The sequence below is a fragment of the Notamacropus eugenii genome, chromosome 3 (genome assembly GCF_028372415.1).
Source record: "Notamacropus eugenii isolate mMacEug1 chromosome 3, mMacEug1.pri_v2, whole genome shotgun sequence".
Taxonomy (NCBI): domain Eukaryota; kingdom Metazoa; phylum Chordata; class Mammalia; order Diprotodontia; family Macropodidae; genus Notamacropus; species Notamacropus eugenii.
The window spans coordinates 21,857,691-21,868,728 of NC_092874.1; the positions used below are offsets into that span (position 1 = coordinate 21,857,691).

An 11,038-nucleotide genomic window follows, 5' to 3' on the forward strand; every position below is an offset into this window, starting at 1 on the left:
GAAGACCTTTATTCAAGACATTATCTATAAAATTTCGTTCCAAATTTTCTGTTTTCCTTCTAGTCTTGGCTACATTGGTTTGATTTGTATGAAACCTTTGAAATTTAGTGTAATGAAAATTACACCTTTTACATCTCACAATGCTATGTGTTATTTATTCATAAATTCTTCTATCCATAAGTCTGATAAGTAATGTTACTATGTTCTCCTAATTTCCCTATGATACCTCCCTTTATGTCCAGGTCATGTGTCCATTTTGACCTAATCCTGATAAATCATTTAAGACATTGGTCTATACCAAGTTTCTGTCAGACTGCCTTCTAGTATTCTCAACAATTTTGACCAAGTAGTAAATTCCTGTCCCAAATGCCTTAATCTGTATATTTGTCAAACAGAAAGTAATTGTAATAATTTACTCCTGTGGATTGCATGTCTACTCTGTTCTATTGATCTACCTCTCTATTTCTTAGCCACTAACAGACACTTTTGATCATTGCTACCTTATAATACAGACTAAGATCTGGTACTGCCAGGTAAGACTAAATAGGGACAGTTAGATGGTACAGTGGATAGAGCACTAAGTTTGGTATCAGGAAGACTCGAGGTCAAATCTGTCCTCAGACACTTACTAACTGCGTGACCCTGAGCAAGTCACTTAGCCCTGTTTGCTTCAATTTCCTCATCTGTCAAATGTGTAAATAAAACCAGGAAAGCAATATAAACAATGATGACAGCAACATAAATCAGTGAAGCAGAGCTGAACACTAGGAAATCATAACGACCAAGCTTGAACCTAGAGAGGAGAGGAAGAAATGCACCTCCCCCTTCAGTAAAGAGGTGGGGGAGTGTGGACACCCAGTGTGAACATGCCCTGACATGTGGGACTGTGCTTCTTGATTTTGCCTTTGTCTTGGTTATCTTCATCTTCATCTTTATCTTTGGTCACCAAAGAAGGCTACAGTGGGAGGGAGGAATACCTGGAACTGACTGTAAAATAAAAAAAGATACCAATAAAACTTAAAACACACACACACACAAACTAGATGCATTTAAAAATGTAGACACTATGATGCCAGAGACCAAATTTTGCATTTCCTGAAAAAGAATCATACAATCACAGACTCTCATAGCTGGAAGGGACCCAAGAGATCATCTAACCTGACTCCTTAACTCTACAGAAGAGAAAACTGAGGAATATTTGAAGAAAATGTGCCTTTCCAAGACAGAATTAGTGCTCACAAATTGGCCAACTCCACTTTAAATTACCCATTTACCGGTGCAATCACCCAAATTATGTGGCAAAATTCAGTTATTCTACCTGTAATTTGGGGTAGGTGAATAATTTTGGCAGGCAAAAGCAGGAACACAAATTCTGAATATAAAATTCAAATGTTAGCAATGTCTAGACACTGGTGCCCAAAAAACTGAAAATTTTCCAATGTTGCTTGTTGAAATTATGTGGATAAAATTGGTTATCTAGAGACATGATATCACAAGTAGGAAAGAATTTTTAAAATGTAGACTTCTCTATTGCTACTAAAATGGCATAAATTCATATCAATTTTATCAATTAATACAATTTATAAAACTAGAATAAGAGTTATGTGAACCCCAGGTGTTTAAAGTAGTGTGGAGTTTAAGGAACCGTTTTTACTTTCACAATCCAAGCTATGAATTTATATTCAGTCTGCCTGCTGGAATGCAGAAAGATTGACCATTCTACCAAACTCAGAGTTCTGAAAAAAGCAAACATTTTTCAAATAGATGTGTGCTATAAGGGTGATAATACCTACCTTCTGCCACAGTTTACCACTGTCATACAGCAAACTCAATTAAGGCATATGAATGTTCAATCTAAACCCTTCATGCAACCTAGCCAGAGATCTGTATTTTACAATAATAATAATAATCCATAACAGCATAAAGACAACAATTTCACAACTGTCTCCATGCAAAATCTTCCTAATCTCCAAGCTACATGAAGAGAAAAGCTATCAAAACATAGAGACCTACCAGAGGAGATCAAATCATGTGGGAATGCTAAGGTGTCCATTACTGGAGATGCTTTGTGGAGACATACAGAAGAGCTTAGAATTCATTCTCTGAGATTTATGTTCAACTACAACAAGCAGTTGTTTTATCCATCTTTGCAATAGTCCATAAAACATTCAGTGTAAAGGAATGACAGCAATATGGTGGCCTGTGCTAGGATTCTCTCTACTCCCTATTGAGAAAGATGAGGACAAGACACTAGTGATAAACTGAAAAGTCACCTGATTTATATGGATCACCTCCAGGTATATGACTCCTTTGGAAATATGTTAAATAGCCCCTTTGTCTCCTAGAAAAGCCCTCCACTAAGTCCCATCTTCAGCCACACCCAAATCCCTAGATTGAACCTTTGTTCAAATCTGTCTTTTGAATTGCTTCTCTTCCCTTTTGACTCTGCAGACCCAACTGTTATTTAAGTTGTGTCAAGCATATTCCTCTGAGGTGCCATCATGCCCCTGGAAATTAAACTCAGAGCCCTTCAGATAACAGTGGAGCTTCACTTAGCAGGCCTACAAGAGGCAGGGGGAGCTGGTGCCCTTTGTCCTATATTCCTTGAGTTCCATCCAAATACCTGCTTTCACAACAGTTTGATTTTCTTATTTCTATGTTATTCCCTGGAAACTGAACAATCTTTATTCATGGCTTGATGTTACCTGATCTGGTTTAATGTCACAGCAGAGATACCATGAAACAAGAAACCAGCTGAATTTTAGGATTTGGGGTTTCAATTATGGACAATGTACATCTTATTGATTATTCCTTTTTCCTTCCTGCCAACCTACTCTGAGTCCAAGTCAGAGGCTTAGCCCTCAACCTCAGACCATTCCCACCTGTCTCTCCATCACTGGTGTTGTTCCTGCTACTGCCTGAGGTCTTTTTGAGTCATTAAGTTTCCTTTATTATCATTGGTGCCTCTTTCCTTGGATGGAGACCATTAGAAGCTGAAAGGTGGTGAGGAAACTTTGGCAGCTGACATGTACCTTTCTCTCTCCTAACCAGAACCACCTGAAGAACATCACACAAAGTAGAGCTTTGGAGAGAAGTATGCACAGTTCTCCAAAGCAATTTGTCACTTGAGCAAATCCCACTTTGTGCCGAAGTCCCTATTGCTTGTACAGTCACTCTCTGTTGGCAATGATCTCTAGAAATATCTCCTAAGACTAGGGAGAGTACTCTTCATAACAATGCAAACCAGGAGGTGGGAGGCTAAAATGATGAGTAGGGAGTTTTGCTTCCTCATTGGATGAGCCTAAGTAGATGGACACAACTTCTCAAAAAGCAAGTGACAAAGTCCTTGGAAAATGGGCTCCCATTTCAAAATTCCACTCATTGACACAAAAGTTAAAAAGGTGTTAACTCATTAAAAAAAAAAAACAACCCAGGACACACATAGTATAACATTTTCAGGATTTTTGTGCTATGAGGAGGATAATTGGTTTAGTAGATTGACCCTTTAAATTTTTCCACCATTGTGGAACAGGCAGCTTAGTGGTGCACTGAATAGAGAGGCAGACCTGGAGTCAGGAGTATTTGAGGCCAAATTTGGCTTCAGATTCTTAATAGCTGTGTGATGCTGGGCAAGTCACTTTACCTATTTTCCTCAGTTTCTTCATCTGTAAAATGAACTGGAGGAATGAAATGGTAAACCACTCCAGTATTCTTGCCAAGAAAACTCCAAATGAGATCATGAAGAATTGGGCAAAACTGAAATGGCTGAACAAACAGCAATACCATTGAATCCCTATCGCTTAGCATGGATCCTGGCCCTTACTAAATCTTTATTGATTCAACAAGGAGTAGGGCCCTGATGACTGTGGACCACAGGAAAGAGAGCAGAGTCTCTGATTTCAGTTCCAGGGCAGAGGGTGAGCTAAAGTTGGAGCTAGCAGAAGGACCAGAGGGGATAAAAGCTTTTGTGGTCAGAGAATTGCTGAGGGCCCTGGTTGCTGTCCTGGGGCAGAATTAACCTGAAGTTAACAGCCAAGAAATAGAGTAATCAAAACAGTGAGTAAGCAAAAGCAAAAGAACCCAACCATAGGTAGCTATTATAGTGGCAGAGAAGATCAGGGTTCAAACTCAGAAGACGCTGAAATTTAAATAACTACTTCAGAAGCTTCAAAGACAAATGTGAAATGGCCACAAACTCAAAACAAGCTCTTCAGATTTTTAAAAAGAACTTTAAAATCAAATAGGAGAGACTGAGGAAAAGTAAGAGTAATGCAAGAAAATCAAGAAAAGTATGACTTTAAATGATGATTCTCCATTGGACCTCCCTCTTTTTGTCCATATCACAATTCATGCAGGTCTTCTCAGTCCATATAACTCTTTGTTCACAAATCCCACAAAAGGTTCAAGATCTTCTGCTAAGTCTTTTAACAGTGATAAGTATAAATCCTGATATTGGGCTTCTAAGAACAACAACCCACAACTATCCTAAACACCAAGACAAAGTGACTGTTGATTGTAAGTCTTTTTTTGTGTATGGGAGGTGTCCAGGCATGATGCTCATGTTGTAGCCTAACCAAGAATTCCTTATAAAGAGGAACCTGTAAGATGTGGTTCAGCAACAAAGGATACAGTGATAGTGAGAGACACCAGGTGAAATGGATTTGACTCTGATTCTTAGATCTGGAAGAGAAACAATGTCCTGGACCTAAATTGGGAAATCTGATCTGACCAGAACAGATTAAGAATCCCAGATAAGATCAGTGTTGTGCACCTGAAAGGGACGGTTTGATCTGTTCATGTGATTGGTACTGAGCCCTGCACTTGAGAGCTCATTCAAAGTGACCCTAGCTAAACATCTGGAAGTACCCGTGTACTAGGAATGTGGCTTGACAGCTGCTTCTATACATGAGATCTGGGTGTTAATTCAATGACAAGGTCTACCAGAGCTTACTGGGTGTGATTCAGCTTCCCCAAAGGCTCACAAAATCTGATCAGAGGCTGGTGGACAGCAAGGCTTTGCCTGGTCAGGTTCCAAGGTTTAGGAATTCCTGAAGAAATTCTCAGATCAGTCAGCATTCTGCTTAATCCATAAACATGCCATCAACCTAATTCTGGTCTGTTTCCTTCCTTCTCTTGCTCCCTTTGGTTATGCACTTGCTTTATCTTGCTGACCCAGATACTTCTCTTTGATGCATCACTCACCTTTACTACATTGGGATCCTTCTCCCTTCCCATACTTTGCCTTTAAGCAGTTCCCAAGGGGGCCAGAGCCACGATGGCTGAGTAGAAGCAGAGATTTTCTAGAGCACTCCCCCCAAGTCCAGCCAAATACCTGTAAAAATTACTCTAAACAAATTCTGCAGCTGTAGGACCCAGAGAATGATGGAGGAAAGCAAATCTCCAGCCCAAAACAGTCTGATAAATTGACAGGAAGCATCTATCATGATGTGATGGGAGCAGAGAGCAGTCCAGCATGGACTGAATTGGGGGACTGAATCTCTGGCATCTGTGGTGGTTTCCAGACTTCCTGACCCCAAAACACCAAGGACAAATTAGAAGATCAGTTGAAAAAAACCTGTAGGACCTGTGTGAGAGTAGCATGGTCTGGCCCCCAAACCTGGATGGTGGAGGGGTAGAGGAGCCCAGGAAGCCAAGCAGTAGCAGGGGCAACAGCAGCTGCTGTTTCTGAAGCTCTAGGCTCACAGATTGTGGGGGGATTGAGTAGCTGACAGTACAGTCCCCTCCTCCAAGAAGGAGAAAACTACCTTGACAAAGAGCTTACAGTCAAGTAAGTGGCTGGGGAAATGAGCAAAAACCAGAAAAAGAATCTGATTATAGAATCTTACTTTGGTGACAAGGAAGACCAAAATACACAAACAGAAGAAGACAACAAAGTCAAAGCTCCTACATTCAAAGCCTCCAAGAAAAATATGAATTGGTCCAAGGCCATGGAAGAGCTTAAAAAGGATTTTGAAAATCAAGTAAGAGGAGAGGAAAAATTGGAAAGAGAAATGAGAGTGATGTAAGAAAATCATAAAAATAAGAAAAGTCAACTGCTTGCTAAAGGGGACCCAAAAATGCTGAAGAAAATAATGCCTTAAAAAACAACTAACTGAAATGGTAAAGAGATGCAAAAAGTCAATGAGGAGAAAAATGCCTTAAAAAGCAGAATTGGCCAGATGGAAAAGGAGGTGCAAAACCTCAATGAAGAAAATAATTCCTTAACTATTAGAATGGAGCAGATGGAAGCTAATGACTTTATGAAAAAATCAATAAATTCTAAAACAAAACCAAAGGAATGAAAAAACAGCAATGTGAAATATCTCATTGAAAAAACAACTGACCTGCAAAATAAATCCAGAAGAGACAATTTAAAAATTATTGGACTATCTCACAGCCATGATCAAAAAAGAACCTAGATACCATCTTTCAAGAAATTATCAAGGAAAACTGCCCTGATATAGTCTAGAATCAGAGTGTAAAACAGATATTTAAAGAATCCATCAATCACTTCTTGAAAGAGATCCCAAAAGGAACACTCCTAGGAATATTGTAGCCAAATTCCAGAGCTCCCAGATCAAAGAGAAAATATTGCAAGCAACCAGAAACAATTTGAGTATTGTAGAAACATAATCAGAATTACACAAGATCTAGCACTTCTACATTAAGGAATCAGAGGGCTTGGAATATGATATTCCAGAGATGAAAGGAGCTAGGATTAAAACCAAGAATCACCTACTCAGCAAAACTGAGTATAATATTTCAGGGGGAAAAGTGGTCATTCAATGAAATAGAGGGCTTTCAAGCATTCTTGATGAAAAGATCAGAGCTGAATAGAAAATTTGAATTTCAAACAAGAATTAAGAGAAGCATGAAAAGGTAAACAGGAAAGAGAAATCATAAGGGACTTACTAAAGTTGAACTGTTTACCTTCCTACATGGAGAGATAATATTTATAACTCTCGAGACTTTTCTCGGTATTAGGGTAGTTGGAGGGATGATATACATATAGACAGAGGGCATAGGGTGAGCTGAATATGAAGGGATGATATCTAAAAAAGTAAAATTAAGGGGTGAGAAATATATTGGGGGAAGAAGGAAGGGAGAAATAGAATGGGGTAAATTAACTCTCACATGAAAGAGGGAAGAAATGTTTTTTCAGTAGAGGGGAAGAGCAGGAAGTGAGAGGGAAAGTGAACCTTATGTTCATTGTATTTGGCTTAAGGAGGGAATAGCATGTACACTCAATTTAGTAGGGGAGAAAGGAATAAGTAGGGGGTGTGGAGGATGATAGTAGGGAGGGCAAATGGGAGAGGGTAATTAGAAGTAAACACTTTTGAGGAGGGATAGGGTCAAAAGAAAGAATATAATAAATGAGGGGCAGGACAGGATGGAGGGAAATTTAGTTAGTCTTTTACAATATGACCATTATGGAAGTGTTTTGCATAACTATACATGTATAACCTATATTGAATTGCGGGCCTTCTCAGTGGGGATGAGTGGGGAGGGAGGGAGAGAGGTTGGAACTCAAAATTTAAAATCGAATGTTAAAAATTGTTTTTACATGCAACTGGGAAATAAGACACACAGGCAATGGGTTAGAGAAATCTATCTTGCCCTATAAGAGAATAGAAAGGAAGGGGATAAGAGAAGAGAAAGGTGTGATAGAAGGGAGGGCAGATCAGAGGAAGCAGTAATCGGAATGCATCATCTCTTGGGGTGGGCGGAGGGGAGAGAAGGGGAGAAAATTTGGAACTCAAAATCTTGTGGAAGTGAATGTTGAAAAGTGAAAATTAAAAAAAATTTAAAAACAAATCATTCAAACCCCTTAAAAAAAACAGTTCTCAAGAGCATCTATAACACAGGGAATCCCATGCAGACCCTCCATCACCCACTCCATTCTCACTCCGCAGGTTCTACCCCCATTAGCATCTGGTACACTCTTCCTTCTCCTGAGGAGAGAGGGCAGGACCTCCCTATCAAGGGAGTTGACCAGTTTCTTCTGTCCATTCCCAGGCCCCCAAGAGCCAATACGTTTGGATCATAGCACCTTCGATGTAGAGAAGACCTGAGAGATCATCTAGTCCAATCCCTTCATTTTAGAGGAGGGAAATAATGGCCAGAGAAAGGAAGAGATCAGCTCAAAAAGTCAAGTCAGACGCAGGAATTGAATCCAGGTCCCCTGACTCGAAAGTGAGTGCTCTTTCAATTGTTCCATGCTGACTCCTTCCTTTGATCATTCGCTATTGCTTCAGATTCCCCTAGAGTCAAAGACTCCCACCATGAAAATCAGAAATTTTGCCCTTTCCCACAGTCCCCTTTGTAGAAGACAGTAAGGTTTCCTAGAACTTGGTTTTGGAGTTCTTGGATGTGGGCTTAAATTTCAACTCTCTGCCAGATTAGGAGAAAGAGAAAAGACGGGTGGGGGAGAAGGGAATGGTGTAGGAGTAAGGGGGATGATAGAAAAGAAGGGGAAAGGCGGAGGAAGGGAACAGGGGAGGAGCGTGTCAGGTTGGAGCAGAGACGTTGCCGGGTATGCTGGACTCTTCTAAAGAGCCAGGGGAAGGTCAATCTTCTCCAGGACTTGACAGCAGTAGTATTTGTGTGTGAGAGCCTCGCTCGACCCACAGAGTTATCTCGGGAGTAACAACAGTAGCAGCCTCAGCCTCACCCTCCCAGCACCTTCTCCTTCCAGGCACCTCTCGCTTGGTGAAAGCAGCAGCAGCAGCCGCAGCAGCCGGGACTGAGTGGACAACTCCTGGGTAGCTGGAACAAGAGCGAGAGCAGAGGATCCTGGAGCAGCTGCCTCCTGGGAGCTTTGAGGGGTTAGAGGGGGGAAGTTGTCCCAGCTGAGACTGGTGTGGGAAAAGCTGTGCAAAAGCCCAGAGTTGCAGGTGATCACCATGAGCTCACTCAGACTCCCCAAGATGTATGCTGTCATCCTCTTCATCTTTGGCTTGGTCTTTATCTTCAGCGGACTGGTCATTAACTTCCTCCAACTGTGCTCCCTCCTCCTCTGGCCTCTCAACAAGGAGTTTTACTGAAAGGTTAACTGTCGCCTTGCATATTGCCTCTGGAGCCAGTTAGTGGTGCTCCTGGAGTGGTGGTTGGGTTTGGAATGTACCCTATTCACGGATCAGGACTCAGTGGACAAAATAGGAAAAGAGCACGTCATTGTCATCTTTAATCACACCTTTGAAATTGACTTGTTCTCTTTGTGGACCTTATGTGAACGCTATGGGATGTTGGGGGGCTCCAGATTCCTGACAAAAAAGGAGCTGTTATACATCCACGTGATAGGCTGGGTGGCATACTTTCAGGAAAGCATAGTCTGCAAAAGAAAATAGGAGGACAAGCATGTCCTCGTTGAAGGCTTGACCCGACTGGCTGATTACCCCGAGAGTTTGAGCTTTATCCTCTGCTGCGAAGGGGCTCGCTTTACCCAGAAAAAGCATCGCATCAGTATGGAGGTGGCCAAATCCGAGGGACTCCCCAAGCTCAAATACCACCTGCTGCTGAGAACCAAAGGCTTCACCACTGTTGTCCAGTGTCTCCGGGGAAACGCCTCTGCTGTTTATGATGTCACACTAAACTTCCGAAGACTCCAGAATCCATCTTTACTAGGGCTTATTCGGAAGGAGAAATATGAAGCAGATATGTGCTTTAGAAAACTTCCTTTAGAAGAGGTGCCCCTGGATGGCAATGAAATAGCCCAGTGGCTGCACAAACTTTATCAGAAGGATGATTTACAGGAATTTATAGTCAGAAAGGGCTATTTTCAGGGGAGTAGATTCAACCCACAAGAAGACCGTGGGATCTCCTGAATGTCTTCTTTAGGGCAATTATCACACTATTTTCTCTCTTCAAATTGGCATTTGGTGTTTTCCTAAGTGGATTCCTCCGCCCCCCCCCCCTTATACTTGCATTCTATGGATTTTTTGGGGGGGGGGAGCTTTTTTTGGAATTCAGAGACTGGTAGGAGTAACTGAAATAGAGAAAGATTCTACCTATGGAAACCAAGAAATCCAGAAGGAATACTTAATTGTTGCAAATTGAACACATGCAACCTGATTGGAGCGTCAAATTAGCCTAATTAAAAACAAATCATCAGAAAAAAAAATAAATTCTAGTTCTATTTCTTACTGTGTCCCCTCAAGCAAGTCACTTTACTTCTCTGAGGCTCAATTTCCCCATCTGTAAAATGAGGAAGGAGGGGTTGGAGTAGATGACTTCTGAAGTCCCTTCCAGCCCTTCAATTATGAATCTCATTCAACTGAATTTCAGAAACATTTTAATGTATCTAATACTCGCAAGGCACAATAATACAAAGACTGAACCAAAATACAATTTTTACCCTTAAAGGACATCATAGAGGTATTTGCAAAAGCAAAGCTAACGGAAGTATAGGGAAGTGAGATACAATGCTTTCATTCAACTGGGAATTGAGCCTTTATTTTCAACCGGATTTTTTATACCTCTCACCTCTTAGAGAGTCCAGTTGGTCCACTGACAATTTAAGAAGATAAAACTCCAGATTAAATGTCAATTCCCCAAGATGAATTGGTTGGATTGAAGTCACCCTTTGCTGTTTCCTAAGGTGTTTTCATCCAATCAATCAATAAGCATTTGCTAACTACAATGAGCAAGCATTGTCTAAGCAATGAAGCAACAAAGAAAGGCTAAAGACAATCCCTGTCCTCAGGTTGCTCAGTCTAATGGGAGGACAATATGGAAACAGCTATGAGCAAGCAACATAAAGACAGGACAGAAGATGGCGGACTAGAAAGACACACTTACGCAGGGTCCTCCCCACAGCCCATAAAATATCTGTAGAGAGGGACTCTCAACAAATTTTGGAGCACCAGAAGTAGAGAACAACAGAGTGGAGGAGATTTTCAGTCCACAGTGACCTGAAAGGCCTACGGAAACATCAGTTGCGCTGGACATGGAGCGGAGCATGGAGCCCAACTCAGCCTTGGCCTACTGGCAGCGAGGTGCAGCGTGACGAGACTCTGGGAGGAGGACACCTTGGGGGCGG

At 41.3% G+C, this 11,038-nt stretch overlaps 1 pseudogene; it reads left to right on the plus strand.

Annotated features, from left to right (window-relative positions):
• The first annotated feature begins 8,902 nt into the window (after positions 1-8,902).
• LOC140531789 (1-acyl-sn-glycerol-3-phosphate acyltransferase gamma pseudogene) lies at positions 8,903-10,056 on the plus strand (annotated as a pseudogene).
• Positions 10,057-11,038: the final 982 nt, after the last annotated feature.